This window comes from Pseudoliparis swirei, chromosome 10, assembly GCF_029220125.1.
Source record: "Pseudoliparis swirei isolate HS2019 ecotype Mariana Trench chromosome 10, NWPU_hadal_v1, whole genome shotgun sequence".
NCBI lineage: Eukaryota > Metazoa > Chordata > Actinopteri > Perciformes > Liparidae > Pseudoliparis > Pseudoliparis swirei.
The window spans coordinates 17,299,488-17,325,596 of NC_079397.1; the positions used below are offsets into that span (position 1 = coordinate 17,299,488).

The 26,109-nt window shown below is 44.3% G+C and overlaps 1 pseudogene; it reads left to right on the forward strand.

The window, feature by feature from the left end:
• The first annotated feature begins 134 nt into the window (after nt 1-134).
• On the forward strand, nt 135-19,819 carry LOC130200917 (6-phosphofructo-2-kinase/fructose-2,6-bisphosphatase 3-like; annotated as a pseudogene).
• The last annotated feature ends 6,290 nt before the right edge of the window (nt 19,820-26,109 follow it).

Sequence of the window (26,109 nt, forward strand, 5' to 3'; positions counted from 1 at the left end):
GAAGATGGAGACGACGGGATGAATGCAGTTGAAGGGTTTTGATGAGTGTGAGCAAAGTCACGTACGCCATCTCCTTCTTTCCCTGGCTGCATCTCCTCCTTCCCCTCCTCTCTCCTTTCCTTCGCCCCATCGACATGAATAACCACGAGGGTGAAACCAAGGCGGATTCCACTGGTGGGGAGAGAGCTCCGTAGTGAGAGTGTGTGCGAGTTTGTGTATGTGTGTGAGGGTGTGTATGTGAGTGTTAGTGTTAGTGTGTGTGTGTGTGTGTGTGTGTGTGTCAGTGTTCTGGAAGGATTTCCCAGCATAACTCACGTTCACAATGAGTCACTCAGACTCAGGTGATGGAAGAGAAGTTTTCCTCTCTTGTTTTATGAATGGCAGTGAAGGAAACGAGCGCCCCCTGCAGGAAAGAGAGTGTAAGAGCAGATCTGGTGATCTGATGGTGCCGGTTTGGGGGGGGGGGGGGGGGGGAATACAAACCTGTCACACAACACTTCACAGAGAAAAAAAGTGAAGAAACCTCCAGGAGAGCAACAGAGGAGGATCCCTCTCCAGGATGGACAGAACAATAGATGTCATGTGACCAGAAGGACAATAGATGTCATGTGACCAGATGAACAATAGATGTCATGTGACCAGATGAACAATAGATGTCATGTGACTAGATGAACAATAGATGTCATGTGACCAGATGAACAATAGATGTCATGTGACCAGATGAACAATAGATGTCATGTGACTAGATGAACAATATATGTCATGTGACTAGATGAACAATAGATGTCAGACAGATAGACAATGGTGTCATGTGACCAGATGAACAATAGATGTCATGTGACCAGATGAACAATGGATGTCACGTGACCAGATGAACAATAGATGTCATGTGACCAGATGAACAATAGATGTCATGTGACCAGATGAACAATAGATGTCATGTGACCAGATGAACAATAGATGTCATGTGACTAGATGAACAATAGATGTCATGTGACCAGATGAACAATAGATGTCATGTGACTAGATGAACAATAGATGTCATGAGACCAGATGAACAATAGATGTCATGTGACCAGATGAACAATAGATGTCATGTGACCAGATGAACAATAGATGTCATGTGACCAGATGAACAATATATGTCATGAGACCAGGTGAACAATAGATGTCATGTGACCAGATGAACAATAGATGTCATGTGACCAGATGAACAATATATGTCATGTGACCAGATGAACAATAGATGTCATGTGACCAGATGAACAATAGATGTCATGTGACTAGATGAACAATATATGTCATGTGACTAGATGAACAATAGATGTCATGAGACCAGATTAACAATAGATGTCATGTGACCAGATGAACAATAGATGTCATGTGACTAGATGAACAATAGATGTCATGTGACCAGATGAACAATAGATGTCATGTGACTAGATGAACAATAGATGTCATGTGACTAGATGAACAATAGATGTCATGAGACCAGATGAACAATAGATGTCATGTGACTAGATGAACAATAGATGTCATGTGACCAGAAGGAATCATTTCAGAGTAACAACACATTCAATGAGAGTGTATGAAAAGTTGGTAGTCGGCATGGACCACGATCCAGACCTCTATGATCCAGACCTCCACGATCCAGACCTCCACAATCCAGACCTCTATGATCCAGACCTCTATGATCCAGACCTCTATGATCCAGACCTCCACGATCCAGACCTCCATGATCCAGACCTCCACGATCCAGACCTCCATGATCCAGACCTCCATGATCCAGACCTCCACGATCCAGACCTCCATGATCCAGACCTCCACGATCCAGACCTCCATGATCCAGACCTCCATGATCCAGACCTCCACGATCCAGACCTCCATGATCCAGACCTCCACGATCGAGACCTCCACGATCCAGACCTCTATGATCCAGACCTCCACGATCCAGACCTCCATGATCCAGACCTCCACGATCCAGACCTCCATGATCCAGACCTCCATGATCCAGACCTCCATGATCCAGACCTCCATGATCCAGACCTCCACGATCCAGACCTCCATGATCCAGACCTCCACGATCCAGAACTCCATGATCCAGACCTCCACGATCCAGACCTCCATGATCCAGACCTCCACGATCCAGACCTCTATGATCCAGACCTCCACGATCCAGACCTCTATGATCCAGACCTCCATGATCCAGACCTCCACGATCCATCAGGCAGATGGAGGTAGAGAGGGGGAGTGGGCGGGGCATCAGGAGGGCCATGACATCAGACCCAGTCAGGTCCAATGGACCCTCAGAGACATGAAGTCACAAGGACTCAGGAGAGGAAGCAGAGTTAATAATGTGTGATGGAGAGATGAAAATTCATCCATAAGGAGAGAAGAGAGAAGGTAGGAGCTCAGTGTATCCTAAGCGTCCATAAGGAGAGAGGAGAGGAGCTCAGTGTATCCTAAGCGTCCACAAGGAGAGAGGAGAGGAGAGAGGAGCTCAGTGTCTCCTAAGCGTCCATAAGGAGAGAGGAGAGAGGAGCTCAGTGTCTCCTAAGCGTCCATAAGGAGAGAGGAGAGAGGAGCTCAGTGTATCCTAAGCGTCCTTAAGGAGAGAGGAGAGGAGAGAGGAGCTCAGTGTCTCCTAAGCGTCCATAAGGAGAGAGGAGAGGAGAGAGGAGCTCAGTGTATCCTAAGCGTCCTTAAGGAGAGAGGAGAGGAGAGAGGAGCTCAGTGTATCCTAAACGTCCATAAGGAGAGGAGAGAGGAGAGAGGAGCTCAGTGTATCCTAAACGTCCATAAGGAGAGAGGAGAGGAGAGAGGAGCTCAGTGTATCCTAAGCGTCCTTAATGGGAGAGGAGAGAGGAGCTCAGTGTATCCTAATCATCCATAAGGAGAGAGGAGAGGAGAGCTCAGTGTCTCCTAAGCGTCCATAAGGAGAGGGAGAGGAGAGAGGTGCTCAGTGTATCCTAGCGTCCATAAGGAGAGAGGAGAGGAGATAGGAGCTCAGTGTATCCTAGCGTCCATAAGGAGAGAGGAGTGAGGAGCTCAGTGTATCCTAAGCGTCCATAAGGAGAGAGGAGAGGAGCTCAGTGTATCCTAAGCGTCCATAAGGAGAGAGGAGAGGATAGAGGAGCTCAGTGTATCCTAAGCATCCATAAGGAGAGAGGACAGGAGAGAGGAGCTCAGTGTATCCTAAGCGTCTATAAGGAGAGAGGAGAGAGGAGCTCAGTGTCTCCTAAGCGTCCATAAGGAGAGAGGAGAGAGGAGCTCAGTGTATCCTAAGTGTCCATAAGGAGAGAGGAGAGAGGAGCTCAGTGTCTCCTAAGCGTCCATAAGGAGAGAGGAGAGGAGAGAGGAGCTCAGTGTATCCTAAGCGTCCATAAGGAGAGAGGAGCTCAGTGTATCCTAAGCTTCCATAAGGAGAGAGGAGAGGAGAGAGGAGCTCAGTGTCTCCTAGCGTCCATAAGGAGAGAGGAGAGGAGATAGGAGCTCAGTGTATCCTAGCGTCCATAAGGAGAGAGGAGAGGAGAGAGGAGCTCAGTGTATCCTAAGCGTCCATAAGGAGAGAGGAGAGGAGAGAGGAGCTCAGTGTATCCTAAGCATCCATAAGGAGAGAGGAGAGGAGAGAGGAGCTCAGTGTATCCTAAGTGTCCATAAGGAGAGAGGAGCTCAGTGTCTCCTAGGCGTCCATAAGGAGAGAGGAGAGGAGATAGGAGCTCAGTGTATCCTAAGCGTCCATAAGGAGAGAGGAGAGGAGATAGGAGCTCAGTGTATCCTAGCGTCCATAAGGAGAGAGGAGAGGAGAGAGGAGCTCAGTGTATCCTAAGCGTCCATAAGGAGAGAGGAGAGGAGAGAGGAGCTCAGTGTATCCTAAGCATCCATAAGGAGAGAGGAGAGGAGCTCAGTGTCTCCTAAGCGTCCTTAAGGAGAGAGGAGAGAGGAGCTCAGTGTCTCCTAAGCGTCCATAAGGAGAGAGGAGAGGAGAGAGGAGCTCAGTGTCTCCTAAGCGTCCATAAGGAGAGAGGAGAGGAGCTCAGTGTCTCCTCTCGTCCCCCTCAGCCTCTCAGCCTATAGCAGCGTCTCTAGTCTGGACCAGGTGGACCTGGTTCTGGTCTCACTATAAGACATCAAGAGGAACGTCTTCAGTCTCCATGAGGGGGCGGAGTCTGTCTCCAGGACTGAAGGTGAAGCTGGTTCATAAAAGAGGAGGAGCTTGGTACCTGAAGGCTCTGGCTCCCATTCTACTTTTAAGACTCTAGGAACCACAAGTAGCCCAGCTTCGTGAGGCAGCCCTCTAGTGGGGCAATATGGTACTACACTATTAGTGACACTACACTTATTTAGCCTCATATTATACTGGTAACATGTCCACTCTGTTACTGATACAAGACATTTTTCTAGCTTTGGATTAATCTCTTAGACCATTAAATAATTTACACATCGTTATGAACTGATGGAGCCCATTCTTCTAGACTTATATTAGCGTTTATTTACATAATGAATGATGTAAAAAGGGGGATTATTAATATTTATCTGAATTATTGAATTGGACTGTCCTGTCCAGGTCCCTTCAAACCTCAGAATAAACAACACGTAGCAGCTGAAGTATTTGCCTGATAAGAAATATTATGTCTGCCTCTCAAAGTTGACATGGGAACAGGAGTAAAACGACACCGTGTCAGAGAAGCTACGTTTATTATCACTAGGAAGATGAAGTGTTTGGGTAACCTCTGGGCTGGTTAACGAGTTGTATGGGTTAATTATAAAGGACTGCATTGTCTGAATGGAAAGAATGCGTCATGTCAAACATATAGAGGCCACGCTGTCTTCTGATTGGTCGTTGAACCGATGACGGAAATGAAGTTGACAGGATTAAGTTTGATCCTTAACACTGAGAGCCGAGGGAGGATCTCAAGGAATAACCTTCAGCACAACAAGGTGTTCATTTATTTATTATATATATATATATATATATCAGTTTTAATCCAGTACCAGAGTAAGAGCTGCACTGAAGATGAAGGTGAAGACTTACCTGATCATGAAGGTCCATCCATGGAGAAGAGGAAGGCTCTTTGCCATCGTCCTCCTTCTGGCTGTCTTCGTCTTCGCGCTCTGCTTCATGGACGTCCTGGAGGTAAAGCACTCGGTTTTAATGTTTTATAGTATTCAGCTTTTTTTGGATATGGCTTTGAAATGTGTGCCAGAGTTCTTCATTGAATAGAATAATTAGAATTTACATTCAATTGTTTTTTCTCTCAGTCCAGCGACTTGACTTGCTGACAGCAGCAGATCCTGTAAAATAAAAAGCTGGCAGTATTCTATTCTTCATAATAAATATAATAATATATCTTATATTTACCAAGCACCGGACTTTCTGGATTGTGTTATCTCCGTTCTTATTTGCTTTAATCTATTGTTGTTGTTGTAATTTTAGTTATTTTTATTGTGTCGCTTCCAGGATGTTTTAATCGTGACGTAAAGCGTCTTTGAGAACAACGAAAAGCGTCAGAAAAATGTTGTACATTATTATGTATATTTATCCATTTGGGAAATTCTCTGCATTTGACCCATCCTCAGATATTAAGGAGCAGTGTGTGTGTGTGTGTGTGTGTGTGTGTGAAAACTCTCAGATTTGAGCAAAACTTGGATTTCATTCAACAAAACCTTGAAAGCACACACACAACATGTTTCTACTTTAACATTCACTTTCTTGCCTTGTGTAAAAACACAAAAGTATTGTAAAAGTTTTCCCCCCCATTAGTCTGTTGCTATAATTAAATAATATTAAAATCATGGCCCTTTTACTTTATTGTGTTTATTTATTGTGACAGCTGTATATTGTTTGACACCATCTCTCTCTGACAGTTTCAGCCTAAAGTCAATGCCCCATCTTCAACCATATTGTTATAATCATATGTTACCTGTAGTTGGCAGAAGGACACGGGCACCTCTGACGTGTATGCCCAGTTTTACGGGTTACTTTCAAAGCACTGCAGAGACTGAATGTAATGAAATTGAACTGAACACGACACTTGAATGTCTAGCTGTGAACATTGTTTTATCGCCAAAGATGAATTTTAATATTGTTGTACTGTACAATCCACCATCTTATGATGTTTCATTTTATGATGATCTCGACAAACTTTTTAAATACATAAATGCTCGTACAGAATCAATTTTTCTGGGTGATTTTAATATTAACTGGTTAGAGAAAAAAAGTAGAACGAACTTAAAGAGACTGGTGTCAAAACACAGTCTCCAGCAGATGGTGAAAGGCCCAACGAGGATTACACGAACAAGTAAAACCTTGATAGATTTAATAATCACAAATAAACCCCAGCGAATTATTAGAACATATAACCTACTCACAGGACTTTCTGATCATAATATGACCATGGTCGTCCGAAAACTCACTAAACAACGTCTCCCAAAATTTACAAATGAAAGAAAATCCGGGAACCAGGGCATTCCCAAAAACAAACATATACAAATTGAAGATGACTTACACAAATTAGACTGGGATAATGTGCTACAGACCAATGAGCTAGAAAATTGTTGTAATTCCCTGACACAAAATCTGATAAACCTGGTTGGGAAATACACAAAGACATTCAAAGATACGCAGCGAAAAGTCTCCCTACTTTGGCTGAATAATAACATACTACAGCTCATGAAACAGAGAGACTATGCTTTGAAAAAATCATTACTTACTAAAACTAATACGGATCTTCTCATTTTTAAAGGATTGAGAAATAGAGTAGTCAGAACTGCGTAAAGCAAAAACAACTTATTACATGCAACTGATTGAGGAAGCGGAAGGGAACAGCGCATCACTCTGGAAGCACCTCAACAGCCTCACTAAACACAAGCCAAGGCAACAAAAAACTATAACAGAACTGAAAGTGAATGGGGACACCAGCACTAACTACTTAGAAATTGCAAATGAACTCAACAACTTCTTTATTCAGTCAGTGGAAGAGCTTGCTAAGAACTTTGAACCGGTAACCTTACAGGGATCAAAGGCTAAACCAAAATCCTTCCAAATTAAGGAGGTAAGTCAGGAAATAATATGCAAAGTCATTCACACATTAAAAGAATCTAAGGCTAAGGACGTGTTTGGGTTGGACACCGCCTTCATTAAAACTCACTGCTCATCCCTGGTTAAACCTATAACACATCTAGTAAATCTCTCCATTAGAGCAGGCAGATTCCCACAAAGCTGGAAACAAGCCATTATCACCCCAATTTTTAAAACAGGTGCAAAGGACCAAGCAGGTAACTATAGGCCCATCTCAATACTACCTGCTCTCTCCAAAATCCTGGAAAAGATCATAAAAGATCAATTAGTTGACTACCTTGAAAGCAATAACATGATCCACCCCAAACAATTTGGATTTAGACGAGGATTCTCAACAGAAATAGCTAACTGCTACCTAACCGAGAACATTAAGAGACATTTAGACAGGGGTAATGTGGTGGGAGCTGTGTTCATAGACCTCAAAAAGGCCTTTGACACAGTGAACCACAATATACTCCTGAACAAACTAACCAACTTCAACTTCTCTGAACATGCAATTGGCTGGTTTGCATCTTACTTAGCGCACAGGCAGCAACGTGTCAAAATAAACAACAAACTCTCAACGACACAACAAGCCACTATGGGTGTTCCACAGGGCTCCATCTTGGGGCCTCTGCTGTTCAGTCTATACATAAACGATTTCCCAACATGCTGTCAATCCATAAACTGTCAAATGTACGCTGACGACAGTTATATATGCCTCAGCTAAGACACCAGGTGCAGCAGCAGAGACCCTGACCAAGGAGATGGAGGAGTATCCCAATGGCTCAAAGATAACCATCTCACACTAAACATCAAAAGACTTTCTCCATGTGCTTCTCTATAAGAGGAAATCTAAATGCCCCATCAAAATAGACCAAGAAGCCATAGAAGAAGTTAGTGAATTCAAATTTTTAGGGGTTGTCTTAGATTCACAACGTAACTTCAAAAAACACATTAACAAACTCTGCAAGACCGTCCGGACGAATCTGAACTGTTTCAGAATCATAAGACATCACATACCAGTCAAGGCAGCCGTGCTGTACTTTCACGCAATGATTCTTTCTCATATATCTTACTGTATTACTGTATGGGGCCAAGCCTCCCAGACAACAGTTAAACCAGTCACATCATTATACAAACAGGCACTGAAAATAATGGACCAGAAACCAATAACCACACATCACTGTTTAATTTACATAAATACAAGCTTTTAAGTTTCGACAGCTTCATTAAGTTTTCCTTTCTAAAACTCATCTTTAGATGTGCAAACAACATAGCACCTTCTGTACTCTGTCTTAGTGTGACAAAACGTGCACCAGGAGAGTGGCCACTAGGGGAACAGTGGGTGGCAACTGCACAGCAGAGATGCGAAACCACTTTCGGTCAGTCATGTTTCTCAACAAAAGGGACCCGATTCTGGAACGACTTACCAACGGAACTAAAACACAAACTGAACTGAAAACATTTAATAGCAAGGTAAAACTCTGGCTAAAAGTAAACCAGGGATGTCAACACTGAAACACACGCCAGCCTGCACACACGCACACGCACACACTCAATTTAATGGGTTTTATTGTATTATACGGGTTTTATTGTATTGTATTAACTGTGTTTAGTTTAGAGGATCTACTGCCTGTGTTGCTCTTGTATATATCTTATTATCTTATGATGTGTATGGTTAGGTGTATGAACACTCAGTCTATGCATGGATGTTTTGTCAGGTCTTCTCTGTGTATGGAGAGCTGTCTGCACACATACACCACTTTTAGATTAGTTTTAGATCTAGACATGTTTCTTGTTTTGTTTTGTTTTAGAAAGGCCTGACCAGGGACTGGGGTTGCAAATTAGCCAATTGGCTAGAAACCTTCTGTATCACATGTACACTTTGTGTAATAATGTGCGCTGCTTTGTCCCTGACAAATAAAATTTAAAATAAAAAAATAAAACATGTTCTACATTTTTCATGTTTATACCGAGATTGAAGTTTGGTCATGGAAATTTGGTTCAAAGTCGTGGAAATCCATCGGTCCACATGCGTAAGAACCCTGGTTGATGTTGTTGTTGATGTCGTTTGACTGACTGGATTCTTGGAAAGCAGCTGCCGGGCCGTCCTCGGGTTGCAGAGCACAGGCCGGAAATACAAACCGCTGATCGAGCTGCTCGATGTCCTTCGCGCCTTCGGGGGCTCTTTAAGGGGGAGGCGTGTACGTCGTTGTAACGCATTCCCCCCCCCCCCCCCTCCCCTCCTCCTCCGCAGCCGGCGGCGCCCCGCACTTCGCCAACCCGCCCACCGTCATCGTGATGGTGGGGCTTCCGGCTCGAGGAAAGACGTACATGTCCAAGAAACTCACCCGCTACCTCAACTGGATTGGCATGCCCACCAAAGGTAACCGCACACACACACACACACACACACACACACACACACCTGCTCTGTAGCTCATAGGACGTCATTCAAAGTATTTTGCCCCATGGAATCGAGTCGTCATGTCTTCTCCTTCTTCCTTTCCTTTTTCTTCTTTTTTTCTGCTACTTTTTCTGCTCCTTCTCCTTCTTCTTCCTCTTTTCCTTATTATCCTTCTTCTTTTCCTTCTTCCTCTCATTCTTCTTTTTCTTTTTTTCCTCCTTCTCTTTCTTCCCCTCTTTCTTCTTCTTTTCCTTCTTCCTCTTCTCATGCTTCCTCTCCTCCTTCTTCTTCGTGTGTTGTAGTCTTTAACGTGGGCGAGTACCGCAGGGAGGCAGTCAAGAACTACAGCTCGTATGACTTCTCCAAGCCCGATAACGAGTGTGCAGTGAAGATCCGGGAGTGAGTTCCACACACGGTAACAAAAGCACATCCACAACGAGATCCGCTGCTTTATTGTTTATTGATAACGCAAAATAAAAAATAACTGTCTTTCTGTTCAGGCAATGTGCCTTAGCAGCCTTGAGGGACGTCAAGTCCTATCTGAAGGACGAGGGAGGCCAAGTAGCGGTGAGTTTCCCATCTTGCGTCCTTTTTAAAAGACAAAACAAACTAGAACGGGCACTCGGTAGAGCGCATACCTGCGTATATCACAAGATTGGGCATTGAATTATGAACATAAAAATTGACCGTGCCATGGTAAAAAGAAGATTTTGACCTTTTCATGACTGACCCGATCGATCCCAAAATCTAATCAAATGGTCCCCGGATAATAACCAATCATCCCACCAAATTTCATGCGATTCGGTTTAATACTTTTTGAGTTATGCGAATAATACGCACGCATACAAATACACGCCGATCAAAACATTACCTTCCGCATTTTCAATGCGAAGGTAAAAAAAAACCTCATTTTTGATCGGCGCCGTGCCGTTGCAGGTCTTCGACGCCACGAACACGACCAGAGACCGGCGAGCCATGATCCTCCAGTTCGGCGTCGAGAACGACTTCAAGGTACGCGTTACTATGGCGACCAGAGGAGTCGCGGCACGACTTCGCCGCGTCGGCTTCCAACCCCACTTTGTTCCTCTTCCACGCGCAGATCTTTTTCATCGAGTCCGTGTGCGACGACCCCGGCGTCATCGCGGCGAACATCATGGTGAGTCACGCACGGCGCTTTGAAGAGACGATGACTCTCTGGGATCGGGCGTGTTTTTTTTCTGACGATCTTCCTCCCCTGCGCAGGAAGTGAAGGTGTCGTGCCCCGACTACCAGGACTGCAACAAGACGGACGCCGTGTTGGATTTCCAGAGGAGGATCGAATGCTACCAAACCAGCTACCAGCCTCTGGACCCCGACCAGCACGACAGGTACACCATCGGCGTTGGTTTTCGGCGGGACGTCTACGATGTCCAACGCAAATTAGGGTTCATGGAAAACCTGGAAAAGTCATGGAATTTTTAAATGGTTATTTCCAAGCCTGGGAAAGTCCAAGTTTTTGGAAAAGTCATGTCGATTTAAGCTGATTTTTAAATAATGAATATGCTTTTTAACCCTTGTGTTGCCTTAGGGTCATTTTGACCCGATTCAATGTTTCACCCTCCTGTTACCTTTATATTTACTAACATATTTTACCCTTTGGGTTCAATTTGACGCCAGCAATTAAAACCTCCAGAAAATTATTAGAATTAATATTGTTTTCCAAGTTTAAGTGTGAGGCACTTTATGTTTGTTTGTTGACGACCGAAAGAACACCGACATTAAACATTGAATGGGGTCAAATTAATCCTAAGGCAGGGGGAGGGTGTAATATTGATTCGGGTCAAAATGACCCTAAGGCAACACAAGGGTTAAGGAACGATGCTAGAAATATAAGCCGGCCTACGCTCTTTTATACTCGCACTTTTTTTTAGCCCTGCAAGTGAACGCACCGTAACTGAAAAGACAAATGTTTATTCTTTTAATCAAACTATTGTCTCATTCATTTGTCATTTAAGGTTATTTAAATGTAAATGTTATTTTTACATGTTCGCTGAGTTTGAAATAATTAATGTTTTTAAAGAAAGAAATAATTAATATGTTTTTAAAGAAAGATGCTCTCATACTAGCAGCAATTTCTAGTGTTTTTTCTCATTCTTATATAAATGTTTATTCTTTTAATGAAACTATTGTCTCATTCATTTGTCATTTAAGGTTATTTACTGTATGCTTTGGAATTCTCATTGTTAGTTTGAATACGACATATTCTCACTCTTTCATGTCTACACAGAGATTATACCAAACTTCCATGACCACACATTGTTTTTAAAGTCCTTGTAACTCATTATCCAACATGTGCGTGGACCCCGTGAAACGCTCACCACGTCCCGCCCGTCCTCCAGGGATCTCTCCTTCATCCAGGTGATCGACGTGGGTCGGCGTTTCCTCGCCAACCAAATCCAGGATCACATCCAGAGTAAGATCGCTCTACTACCTGATGAACATCCACGCCCAGCCGCGCACCATCTACCTGTCGGCACGGAGAGAGCACCGACAACCTGAGGGGCGGCTGGGCGGCGACGCCGGCCTCTCGCTGCATGGGCAAGCAGGTACGAGCAGCCGCATCGGAATGAAAAAATAAAACGTGTACAGAGTTCTTACGGTCGTGGAAAACCTGGGAAAGTCATGGAACTTTAAAATGTTCATTTCCAGACCTGGAAAATCCCTTGAAAAAAATGACAATGAAAATGTTGTTTTTACATGTTCATGTACGGCGAGTTTGAAATAATTAATATGTTTTTAAATAAAGATGCTCTCGATATAAGCCGGCATACACTCTCACACTAGCAGCAATTCCTAGTGTTTTTTCTCAAATTCTGATTTAAATGTTTATTCTTTTAATCAAACTATTGTCTCATTCATTTTTCATTTAAGGTTATATTGTATAATCGTGATGCCAAATATGTGGGTTATTTCATGTCCCTTGAGATGATGGAGAAGAAGTTTCGAGCGACACGGTACTTGATAAGAACACAAAGTTTATTCTACAAGTTACGTGCCGAAGACAGACATCTAGAATGACTGGAAACTTTCAGGGTCCGGATGAGAAAGTTCAATGGTTTATCATGTTGTCACGGGTTATATAGACAGAGGAAAGAGGAGGCGTTCATCTTATGGGCTGGCAATGGTTTCGAGCGGGCTTCTAGTCCCCCCTACTATGATCTCATGCTACCTAATGTAAACCATCTGGTCCAGCTCTAAGCAATGGTATTCTATACCATGGACACCTTGTGGGCCTCTGGAATCTTTAAGAGCTGTAATGCAAAATACACGACATATACCTCCCTTCGAGTTAATAAACTCTCGACAACAAACAAACAACCAATGCAAACATACAGGTGTATTATCATGACAAAAATACCACCCCGTCCTACAGTAAAGTTCTAACATTACTGTGACTGTATGAAGTGTAACAGTGGTGTAAAATGAAGTATTTATATGTGAAATTGAAAACCTGTCGGGCAGTTATCTTTTCTTGAAATATCAATTAAACAATGTAGACAGGAAAATTCTTTCACGGTCCCTCTGCCAAGGCAACCTTAAATCGAACTCCATACCACTGAAATAAGGAATGTTTAGCAAACTGTGTAGGGAAATGATTCAAACGAATACACCTGGAATTTCTCAGCAAATAATAACGAAATAATAATGTCCAGGATCAAGTTGGTCAACCCATCGCCTCCACATGGACCTATCCCTGCCTAATCACCTCTGTCCCTAAACGTCACGAAAAGAGAACATCTGAGATTCCATTATATTCACCAAACAGAAAATATCGTTTCCCCAACAATTAACACCTGAACAAGAAAATTCATTTTTAATATTACTAATATTTCATATACGAAGACATATCACTGCAGTTCTTCAGCAGCCTTGACACTGCCTCATCACCAGTTCTCGCTCAAAGTTCTTCAGGTCACTCATCATGTTCACGCTTTGAGAGGCTGGTTTCATTCAACACTGGAGTCCCTCAGCACTCCATCACCTCACAGTGGTTTCTCTAGAATGACAGAAGAGAACCAGTATCTTGCATACAGAACAGATGCAAATCAAAACATCAAACATGAATTATCACTTAACATTTTTGTCCCTTTAATATATTGTCATTTATTTCATCTCAATTCCCCACTCGGAACTCTTCAGAGTTCCGAAAGAGCAAAAAATCAAATCAAAAATGTTTTAGGATTCTAAGAATCATAAAATCTAAAAAATTTGTATTCTTTCGCACCAAGATGCTGTTTAACTCCTAGTTTTTCTCTAAAATAGTTTTCACCATCTTATAGACACACTTTATTAGCATTTTGCTTGGCAACTTATTGAGCACTATTTTATTTTCAGCTAGACACGCTTCGTGCCATTGTGAAAATCTGTCTCCACCTGTTTAATAATTACAGAAGCATCTTTCTTCATTACAGTCACATCATTGAGTGTAATATTGACCTTCAAGTTCACTACCGGTCCAATATTGTTCATGATCAAAGACTGGCTGTTGGTAGAAGGCAACTGGAACCAATGGATATGGCTCAACGACTGGAACTCAGCTTGATTCTGCCCGGTTGTGGTGCAGGTTGATTGATGGGACCTGATTCTTCATCAGGGCCTGCTTCTTCTCAGCCTTGTCACCACCAGTCGTATTTCATTAAGTTTCCTGAGGGTCTCGATCTTGTTCTTTCAAATCGTCTCCTCTTCCCATACAGCTCCACCTGGTGGGCTATATGGTCTGTGTAGACACTCTTCTTCATGTTTCCAAGGCCAACCACCTCTGCCAATCTGCTTCGTACTGGCAACGGCAACCCCATCAGGATTTTGCCTCTCAAAATCGATTTGTTCACAGATTTTGTTCTGGATCATTACCTGTGACATTCATCCACGCTTGATGAGACCTCAAACAAAGGATCTGGGATTTTCCTCCAGTCCGAGTGGTTCAATCAAAATATTGGCTGGATCTCGTTCGCCGGGAATGTTTCTTTCAATGCTCTGAACACTGACCTCGACTCAGCAAACAGGTCTGAATCATTCACACTTGTTCCTATGTATTGATTAAGTCCAGCTTTTCTCTAAAATTTCTTCCATACTGTAAACGCCAACGACATTAGCCAGTAGCTTCTAATATCCCCATCGGGAAGATCTCCTACCAAAATCTGTTCTAGTTTTGCAATCCAAGGATGTGTCCGTCTTCGATAATGGGAAGCTTCTCAAGTATGGCTGACCTATCGGTGCTCTGCAATGGTCTATATTCGAAACCTTGTTCTCTGATGATCACTGGGAACATGCTTCCTGGTGCTGACACTTTATTAGATTGCAGTAACTCTCTCTTATGGGCTGCAACTCTCTGACCTCACTCAAAGTCATCTGGGAGTCTTCTTCATCGTTGTATTCCTCCTCGCTGTCGCCTGCCTCTTCTGCTCTGCTCCACTTGGCTTTGGGGTCGCAACCCCTTGACCTCTTCCTGATCACTCCCGTCACTGATCTGAGGACGCCCCTTCTGACTGGACACTGGAACCTGAGGACAGACTGTCTTGGGATACATTACAGACGCAGCTGCAATCATTTTCTGTCCTCATCTGCAAATAGCTGGAGAACCAAGCTCGAGTTGTCTCCTTTCTTTGCGCTTCCTTCCTTGGTTTCCCTTCTTCTGTTCTGCCTTGTAGGTAGATACAAGTACATGCATTATTTTAATTACAGCTGGATTTAGTGTCCCCTCCAAGGGCCACGGTCAGTCAATTTGAGGCCGTCGTTTAGACCATTTCTCAGAGATCTTCGCAACGTTTGTGACGCTGCTGATTAAAGGATTATTCCTCTGCACTACATCGACAGGAGTAATCAGTTTGGATTGTTAATGCACTTTTTTCCCATTATTCTGTTTTATTTGTCTTTATTCTGTATTTTTTAAATTAATTAATCAATTAACCAATGATCAATCAGCTGCCAAGCCTTCTATTTATTTAGTTATTCTTCTTTTAAACTGACTACAGCATTTAGTCTTCATGTGTTATGCAAACAGATCGATATTCTCATAAGTCTAAATTTGACAAATGCAGGGTTTGTTGCTCAAGGAGTTTGTGCTAAATTTGTACAGGCCTCTTCAGCTGTACATCGTGACGCCAGCACGTCAGTCAGCACGCCAGTCAGCGGCCACGCCCTGGACTGGCTCCTTGATGTCAACGCTCTACTCCTTCAGAGTCCAACTCTATTCATGTGCATGAACAAAAGGAAAGAAATATGAATGATTAGGTTCTATCATCAGCATGTAACCTTCATTAAATTCTTCAAATTAAAACTAAAACAACACAAAAACAAAACCTCTTTAGATTTAATAAGAGCAGTTCACACAAAAAGTTCCTCTCAACAGAACTGTGTGTTTTTCCTCCCACTTAATGCATGGCTAAGTGAGACAGATTGCTTCCATCTGTGTAACCAAACACCTTTCACTCCCAGCACACCCCAGAACCCCTTGGCCTTTAGACGTAAGGATTAAGATGGGGGATGGACCAGGGGCGATCACTAGTCTACCCAAAGGTCCTTGTTCTCCTTGCGGCCCAGCCCAGACCACTAGTCTAACTCAAAAGTCCTTAGTTTTCTTTTATTTAATTTGAAGAAGGGTCTCCCACCCTAGTTGGGCTCACGCAGCCTCCCTTTGAGCTTATTTAATTTTATGATCATAGTGTAGCTATTCCTCAAGGAAGCTCATGTTTAAACTAATCAATATCATTAACTAGCTAGTCTCCTCAACAGGACGCTCATGCTTCTTTACGTTCTCTGTAGATTAATGTAGGGCGATGCTTAGTTTCATTCGCACATATTTCCCTCTCTCACACATCCCTCACACACACATGTTTTCATTTAAAACAACACAGGGGTTATAATAGGCCAGTCTCCTTTATTTCAGATATGTCTATGATGTTGTTCTTGACACTCAGAAGCTCCAGTATTTAAATATCATCACATCTGGCACTCGTATTAGTTCTGCTCTCTTCCAAAACTTTGAATAGCACACAAACTATGTCGTACACTTGGTCTCCCACGGGACCCATACTGCCATAGCACACACTTGACGCGTATGTGGCATTCTCTGCATTCCTCAAATTCACACACACACTGCGGCGCTCATGGTGCAACGCTCTGCCTTTTTTTCTTTCTCTCAGCTGTGATCAGGCAATGTGCCTACATCGTCGCATCAAATGGCTATTTTCTTCCCTAAAATCAGTCATTTATACCATTCATCACGATATTAGCATGCTCTTGCCGCTTGTTCCTCTCTTAAGGTTTAATTTCTGCCACCGTCTCGAGACTCTCATTTCCGATGAAAGGCTGCTTCGCATTTATTCGTCAACAACCGTGAGAGTGAGAGCATACAATGCGTACTTTGTTTTCTCAATCTCAAGCCAGTACTAATTTCTTTAGACTATGTTCTATCCGATTTAAGCAGCTCTAATGATCATTTTCTCTTTAGGATCCTTTAACACTTTCTCTTAATCTCTCTCTTAATCTCTTTAGCACACTTTTAACTTCTATTAACTCTTGTCCTACCTTTGTTTACTTTCAAATAACCTAACCTGGGTCCTAGGGTTTATCTTAATTTGTTTCTTTTAATATTTTTCTACCGACTATTTTTTCAGAAATGATATTTAGTGATTAATTTTCACTTGGCGTCTTTTAACATGTTAAAACAAATCCAAGCGCCTTATTTTTGAATAATACTGCACTCTACTAATTAACACACTTATAATAACATTTAAGGCTAGTACAACTCTTTTACTTTAATCTTGCTCCCCACTTCTGTGCATTTCCTTTATGCCAGATCAAATTAAATTTAACATTGAAAAACTTTTCTTCTCAAAACATCAATCTCCAGTCAGACGCACTCCCACAAAAAAGAAAAAGTTCTTTCATGGTGCACAAACTTACAGCCACACCCTCCACAGCACACAATACAGCTCCAATTATTGCTCGCGCGTTTAAATGAAAGCCAAGATGCTCTGGACCAGAGGAAATGTGAATCGATGCTGCACGGAATCTCAATCCCATCCTGTTGCATTGACGCCTCAAATATTGTATAATCGTGATCACCAAAATATGTGGGGTTATTTCGTATGTCCCTTGAGATGATGGAGAAGAAAGTTTCGGCGACACTTGTACAGTGCCAATAAGAACACAAAAAGTTTATTCTAAGGATTTACGCGTTAAGGCGAAGACAGACATCTAGAATGACTGGAAACTTTCGAGGATCACGGATGAGAAGGTTCAATGTGGTTTATCATGTTGTCACAGGTTATATAGACAGAGGAAAGAGGAGGCGTTCATCTTATGGGCTGGCAATGGTTTCGAGCGGAGCTTTCTAGCCCCCTTTATCATGATCTCATGCTACCTAACGTACAACCATTCTGGGTCCAGCCTCTGGGCAATGGTATTCTATACCATAGACACCTTAATAATTTTCTGCGAATCTTTAAGAGCTGTTTAATAATGCAAAATACACGACGATTATTTCTAATGTATGCTCAGAATTCCTCATTGTTAGTTTAAATACCGACATTTTCTCACTCTTTTCATGTCTACACCTGATTTCACAAAACAATTTAGTCATGAAAATTTGGTTTAAAGAATCCTGGTCGTTGGTCACCATCAGGGTTCTGCACGGTCATGAAGAAAACCTGGAAAAATTCAGCAGCATTTTCATTATAATCACATGTTCATTTATGCCGAGTTTGAAATAATTAGTGTTTTTTTTTTTTTAAAGAAAGACTCAAAAATATATAAGTCGGGCATATCTGACTCTCATATACTAGCAGCAATTCCTAAAAGTGTTTTCTTCTCATATTGTTATATAAATGTTGTATTCTTTTAATCAAACTATTGTCTCATTCATTTGTCATTTTAGGTTGATTTAACGTATGCTTCAGAATTCCTCATTGTTAGTTTAAATACTGACATTTTCACAATCGAGATTTCTCACAAAAACATTTAGTCGGTGAAAATTTGGTTTAAGTCCTTGTCGATTTGTTACCATCAGGGTTCGTAATAGGTCATGGAAAACCTGGGAAAATTCATGGAATTTTTGTTATCACATGTTTATTTATGCCGGTTTGAAATAAATTTTTTTAAAGAAAGACGCTCAAAATATAGCGATCGCACGCATCTCAATACGCTTACATTTTCTAAATTGTTGAAATTTGGTTTAAAGAAGTCCTGGGCCGTCGGTCACCGGGTGGTGCATGCTGAACCCCGATGTGATCTTTGAGCTTCAAGGAGTGCTGGAATGCTCTTTGTGCATCGCTGTAGTTCTCCTCGGCTCTGGCTCGATTGCGTGGGCGGAGGCGGCAGCAGCGAGCCTGAAGGTTGGACCAGCTTCGGCTGTGTCGCAGCATCCAGACCGCGGAGCACCTAGGGGGTCCCGTCACCTGAGCAGTGGAAGGTTCCCTCGACGAGATCGACGTCCCATTGAGTACCAGCCTGCACCATCAGCGGCGGGTGGAGCCACTTATTTTCATAGTAAAGCAAGATTTTTTTTTTTCGAATTACTGTAACATTAAATGAATCATAAATACTCTCTCTACATAGTTAATGTGTAGATGTCTATTCTCTGGTCTTAATGAAGTCTCTACATGTATGTAGAGGCCCGCTCTCCAGTGTTCTAGTGGTACACGTGTTATCGCTTGTAGAAGACTTCCAAGAGGGTAGAAAACCTTCAACACTTTTTATGTGGCGCTTGGCTGAAACAGTTATGCTGGTGAGCCAGAAGCGCTATAAAACATGGCCTTCCTTTTCTGAGTCACCAAGAAAAGAACTTCATTAATATTTTACAATACAATCATTATTAGCTAACCGTTCGCATGGCGTCACGCTTAAGCCAACGATGCACATACTCCGACTTTTAAATTTTTGGGGATATGTGACAGAGATGACGATGATGACGAGTGAAGGAGAAAATATCAAGAAGGTTTGCTTCGAGAGATGAAGATAAATACTACTACCGCTACTCCCTGCTGGGAGGTACACACACCTACACACACACACACACACACACACACTCCAACGCATTCCTAAAAATACAGAGCATTTCATTTGGCTATTCACTATAACCCCACTGCTGCAGTGTATAAAGTAACACTAATGTAACAACCCCTCCCATCATCGATCAGTCCTACAGGACCTGGTCCAGCTGGTGGAGCCGGTCATCATGGACCTGAGAGGCAGGAGAAGCGTTCTGGTCATCTGCTGCCACCAGGCCGTCATCGCAAGCTGCCCTGCTGGCCTACTTCCTGGATACAAGAAGAGTGGTCTGGGACTCCCAAGTCCCAGAAGCCCCCTGAGCTTCTTATGCGTCAGAGCAATCTTAGAATTAGAGCCATGAGATAGCTCCGACCTGTAAACTTCTGTGTTCACGTCTCTTCTTCTGCTAACTTCTTTCTTTTTTTTTTTCTTCTCTTTTCCTTCTTCTCACTTCTTCCTCTCATTATTATTTTTCTTTTTCTTCTTTCTTTTTCTTCCTCTCCTTTCTTTTTTCCTTCTCTTTCTTTCTTTTTCTTTTTTCTTCTCTTTTTCTTCTCCTTCTCTTCTTGTTTCTTCTTCTTCCTTTTCCTTCTTCTCTTTTCTTTTTTCTTCTCTCTTCCTCTCCTTCTTCTCTTTCTTCCTCTCCTTCTCTCCTTTTTCTTCTTCCTTTCATTAACTATCTCTTCTTCTTCTTCTCCTTCTTCTGTTCATTCTTCTTACCTCTCATAGCTCTCTTCTTCCTCACTGAGGAGTTGCCCTACTCCGGAAGTGTCCCTCCACACGGTGTTTAGCTCATCTCCGGTGGCCTCACGGGTGCAAGGTGGAGTCCATCTCTTCCTGAGGTGGAGGCGGAGGAGTGAAACACCCACCGGGACAGAGGCCAGAAGTGTATGAAGCCGCCAGAAAAGTGAACGCTGACTTTTTTATAAAGATAAGAGCATGTCTCAATAGTTCCAGTTGATATTTCTGCAGCCCTGCAGGAGGTCCGATGGGGTGCCTGGCACCCTGATCCAGGCGGGAACAAGCGCCCAGACGCCTCTGACCAGCCCCGAGTCAGGGCATCAAGAAGCCTCTCATCTCGACAGGGGCGCCCATCCGAAGCTGCACTTGACGCCGTCACGCCATGTCAGCCTCCCCTCGCCGGACAGGGTAGCCTTTTTTATACAAACAACACTCATTACGTCATAGATTTAGAGTTCCTTCGGGTTTAAACTCGTCTGGGTTTCTTGGCAGAGACCCAAACCAGGGCAAAGATGGCTGGAATTCTCTAATCCCAGGTTTAAACAACATTTCCTTCATCTGTTTCCTCTCATGCTTGTTCACTCGTTTCCTTTCCTCTCCCCATGACTTCTCCTCGCCAGCTTTACCGGCCGAATGCAAGATTTGCCTGTGAGAATTAAGCTCAGTTCTAGTCGGTCTGGCTTCTCGCTGTTTCAATTGTTTTCTTATCTCACCCCTCCTCTCTCTCTCTCTCTTCCCATCGCTTCATCTTCCTTTTTTATCCCCGCTGACCGTTATTCTCAGGCTTAAAGAATATACAGAAAAAAGTTACGTCAATGTTAACGTCTGTCACGAAATATTGAGGCTCTCACAAGCCAAAAAAATAAAACATTTATCAGTCACATTTACATTTATTATTGCCTCTATTTATCATATTTGTTATGATCACGTTATGCATCTTATTTCAGAGAAACTGACTTTTCCCCCTTTTTCTTGTTGGTGAATCTGTCAAGAAATTCCCGACTTCCCGAGTCACTAGGCATGCCCTTTGTTCTTAGGAGAGCTGCGTCCCAGAAGTACAGCCTGAGCCGAGCATCACTTCCCATCTTGCATTCCTGCAGCCGTCTTCATTGTCGTCGCCCCCCCCCCCCCCACACACACACCGGCACGTCAGGAGGCCACGCATTGACTCATGCCGACGTATCCCGTTCTTGTCTCTATTTTTGGTTTATTTTGAACCGGCGATTCGTCCCGCTACTCAGACGAGCCGGCCTCCACTGAACCGGATTGCTGTGGAACAAATGACTCTTTAGTTTGGGAACTAAGAGAGGAGAACTGAGCTGCCAATAACCGGGACACATTGCCAAGTTAGCTTGTTGAGCGCTACACAAATGAACAGCTATTCAGAAGCTAATTTACAAAAGTATTGTTGGTTTTATCAAACAAAAATGAATGTTTATTTTAAGACTGGTCAAAACTACTTATATATAGCCAAAGAAAATGGGACATACGGCTCATTTAGGAAAGAGACAAAATGTAGTGTGCTGACCTCCGATAGGCTAAAATGCCCCCCCCCCCCTACACACACACGTACATGCAAGCGAACTCGTGGTAGTTTTCACCGCCCTCTCAAAAGACCGTCGGTGATGTAACCTGGCCTTCCGTGAGCGAGTATAATCCGGAGGCGGGCGGATGTTTGTGCTCCATCTTTTGTGTTGTTGTTGTTGTTGTTGAGACTTTCCACGGTGGCCACACTGTCTTTGCGTCCAGCCTCTGGAGCCGTATGTGGTGTTGTTGGCGTGTTTTCTTTTCTCTTTGTGGCTCCAGAAGCTGAGGAGAAACTCTCCCTGGCCTGCGTGACGTCCTGCAGGCCTGTGATGGCTGCACCCACCTCGCGCCCGGAGGCGGGAGGCGCACTGCAAGCGCAACGACGGGGAATACGTTTTTATTTAGTAGTTTAAAAACTAGTTTTGTCGGCCAAGGACACGAGAATAGCACTTTTTATTTTTTTTTCATTCAAATGATCGTGATTATTTTGGAGCCACGCTAAATCATCTTGTCATTTCCACCGTGTCCTGGGGAGACTCTAACGTCACAAGAACTCTGAAACTATTTTCTCCTGGTTTTATTATTCTGGAGACTAATGACCTCCATGACAGAATCTCCAAAATAATCTTTTTATTTTTATTTTAAGCTTCTGATTGCACTTTTAAAACAAGAGGAAAGGAGCATAGAATATGTTTCTGGTTTTCTTCTCTCTTCAGCTCCATATGCAAATAAAGAAATGATGCGTTGTACGATATTCGACACTATAAAATAAGCGATTTATTTTTGCACAATGAGATAAATGGGTTTTATAACTTCGTGTCGTTTTTCCCCTCCGTTGTCCGCGATAACCGGAGGCGACAGCGTGCCGTGGGGAATGCCTGCAGGCTCCTCCCGCTCAGGAGAGCCGCCCGTTTAACCTCATCACGCCGCATCATGGATATTTAACTTTTCACAGTTTATTTATGCGTTCCGATCATTTGACCGCGACTCATTTCTCTCGATGCCATGATTAGCGCCCCTCTGTTTTCTGGTGATATCTGTATGCGGTGGAAGCTGCACATAGGCGTCGTTTGGGAAACGATGAAGATGACCACATGCATTTGGAAGATCCGATCTGTAAAGTTATTAACGTTTCTACTTTCGAATGCTTGAACATATTTTTTTCTTGTTGTAAACATTTTCCTTGTGTATTTATTAGTTTTGGATGCTTGGGCGGGCGTACTCTCGGCCGTGAGAGGACAGCAAATGACCTGAACAAGGCAAGTGCTCAGGTAATACGCTTGTTTCTGTCGGTAGGACGGTCAGTCATGATGATGCGGGGCAGCTCACGACCTCGCGGGCCAATCAGGGAGACACATGCATTCAGGATGTGACTATTGTCAAGTGCAGCTCTCTCTCTCTCTCTCTTTCTCTGTGGTTCTCTGTGGTTCTTGTCTCTCTCTCTCTGTGGTTCTGGCGCTCTGTCTCTGTGGTTCATAATCAGCTCTCTCTCTCTCTGTTATTTCTCTCTCTCTGTGGTTCAGCTCTCTCTCTGGTTCTGTCGCTCTCTCTCTGGTTCCTACTCTCTCTGTGTGGTTCTGGCTCTCTGTGTTTCTCGTCGCTCTCTCTCTCTCTGTGGCTCTCTCTGTGTGGTTCTGGCTCTCTCTCTGTGGACTATAGCCATCTCTCTCTCTCTCTGTGAACCTCTCTCTCTAATATTGAGACCTGGCTACTCTGTGGTTTCTGTGCTCTCTCTCTCTCTGTGGTTCTCTGCCTCTCTCTGTGTGGTTCTGACTTTCTCTGTGCTACTCTCTGTCTGTGGTTCTCTCTCTGGCGGTTCTCTCTCGCTCTGGTTTCTCTCTCTGTGGTTCCTGTCTATCTGGATTCTCTCTCTGTGGTTCTGTCTTTCTGTGGTTTCTCTCTCTGTGGTTCTCTCTCTCTCTCACTCTCTCTCTCTGTGGTTCTGTCTCTCTCTCACTCTCTCTCTCTGTGGTTCTGTCTTTCTCTCTCTCTCTCAGTGGTTCTCTTTCTTTCTCTGTGGTTCTCTCTCTGGTTCTGTCTCTCTCTCTCTCTGTGGTTCTGTCTCTCCTATGTGGTTCTAGCTCCTGGCTCTGTGGTTCTCTCTCTTTCTAGTTTCTCTCTCTGTGGTTCTCTCTCTCTCTAGTTCCTGTCTCTCTCTGTGGTTCTGCTCTCTCTCTCTGGTTCTCTCTTTCTCTCTGGTTCTGTCTCTCTCTCTCTGTGGTTTGTCTCTCTCTCTCTCATGGTTCTCTCTGTGTTTCATCCTCTTTCTCTCTCTCTCTCTCTCTCTCTCCTGGAGTTCTGTCTCTCTCTCTGTGGTTCTCTCTCTCTCTCTCTAATGGTTCTGTCTCTCTATATGGTTCTGACTCTCTCTCTTCAACTCTGTAGTTTCTCTCTCTCTGTGAATTCTCTCTAATGGTTCTCTCTCTCTCTGGTTCTGTCTCTCCTCTGTGGTTCTGCCTCTCTCTTTCTCGTGGTTCTCTCTCTCTCTGGTTCCTGTGCTCTCTCTCTGTGGTTCTGTCTCTCTCTCTCTGTGGTTCCATCTCTGTGTTCTGTCTCTCTCTCTCTCTCCTCCCTCTCTCTGTGGTTCTGTCTCTCTCTCTGTATTGGTTCATCTCTCTCTCTCTCTCTCATCTCTCTCTCCTCTCATTCCCTCTCTCTCCCCCCCTCTCTCCCTCTCTCCTCTCTCTCTCTCTCTCTCTCTCCTCTCTCTCTCTCTCTCGGACTAAGCTGAGCGTCAGGCAGGGTGGTCTTGATCTAATGACGGCCTTCTTGGGCGTTGTCTGTGTCTCATTATTTTCCTGTTCTTTTTCATGGTTGTGTGTTGGTTTATGGTTTTTATTAGTTGGGTTTCACAGTAGGTTAATTTGTTTGAAAGGCGATTAGTTGCTGGAACTTTCTCTGGGTGTCTTCCCGCTGCCGATTACTCACGAGGCTTCGGTGAAATGGCGAATGTTTGCGTTTAACGCTGCTCGAGAACGTATGGTGCGGTGACTTTCATGCCCAATGGCCCGTGGAGGGTAGCCGGGCGGTCCGGAAGAAGTCGGGGTTCAGCAGCGTGGGAATCGCCGCCAAGATGAAACGACCGGTGCGTGATCTTCCTGGTCGTTAGGGAAGGTGAGCAGCGTGGTAGAGGGTCTCCGGTGGGAAGACTGTTTGTGCGGAAGTGTTTCCGCTGGGCCAACCCGTCCACCAGAGTCCCCTGCGTGTCAAGGTCCCTCGGTTCATCTCCCTCGCGAGCTGAGATGCTCCCGATCAGAAGTGATGCATCGGGGTTCAGAAGGCTTTCGATGAAAGCACATCGGTCCGTGGGCCGGTTTGCTGCCGATACTCCAGCGACGGGCGCGAGTTAAACCTGCGCTTCCAGCGTCCGGGGCCCAGAATGATGTAACTGCCTGTCGCAGCGTACTTCATGAAGTGCTTTCGTGCGAGGAGGAAGGGCACGAGATGCTGCTTTCGGCCAGGCGACCGGCCAGCGGTCGGCGGCGGGTCTGTCCGGCGCGTCACGCCGCGCTTACACCAGCGTGAGGCAACGGGTGGCGCGCTGCGCCTTCTGGGAGCTCACGGCCCGGCTGTGCCTAGCGGCAGCGCCGCCGATTCTAACGAGCCGCGGCGGCGGCGTCACTGCTGCTACCGGGCTTACACATGTGGTGGGTATGAATGAGGGTAGTGATAAATTGATCTGCGGGCAAGGGTGGTGAGGTCAGGATAAAAGAATTGGGGATGCTGAACAGGGCAGTGGCAACGAGCTGTGGAAGGTGGAGTCGGGCGGTGAGAGGAAGAAAAAAGAAGAAGCGGACCCAAAAAATGGAGGGGAATGTGGGTGGATGCCAGGCAGTGGGGTAAGAAACTGTGGGTGAGGTGGGAAGTGGGGGAGGAGGAAAACAGAAAAGAAGGAAAAACAAAAAAAGATTAAAAAACAAAATTATGGTGATGGTGTACGGGCTTAGGGTGAAGTGGGGGAGATGGGGTGGAGAATAATGAGAAAGTGAAAAGAGGAGGAAGGAAAAACGAGGACAGTGGTGGCGAAAGCCCGTGAGGGGCAAGACAGGTGGGGAGGCGAAGAAGGTGGAGGGAAGGGCGGTGCAGGGGAGGAGGCGAGACTGGTGGAGATGGATGAGGAGGAAGCAGGGGCAGAGTGGCCTCAAAAGAAAGAGTGGCCAGGCGCCGACAGCGAGGCCAACGCCAGCAGGGTGAGAGTGAGGAGGGGGAAGGTCGAGAAGGGGCGGTGGAGGACAGTATTGAGTGGCGAGGAGGGGTCGAGGACAGCGACTCTCTCTGTTTTAACAAATGGTCGAACCGCAAAAAGCCAGCCACGCAGCTGATGAGATCGAGCTGTTTGCAC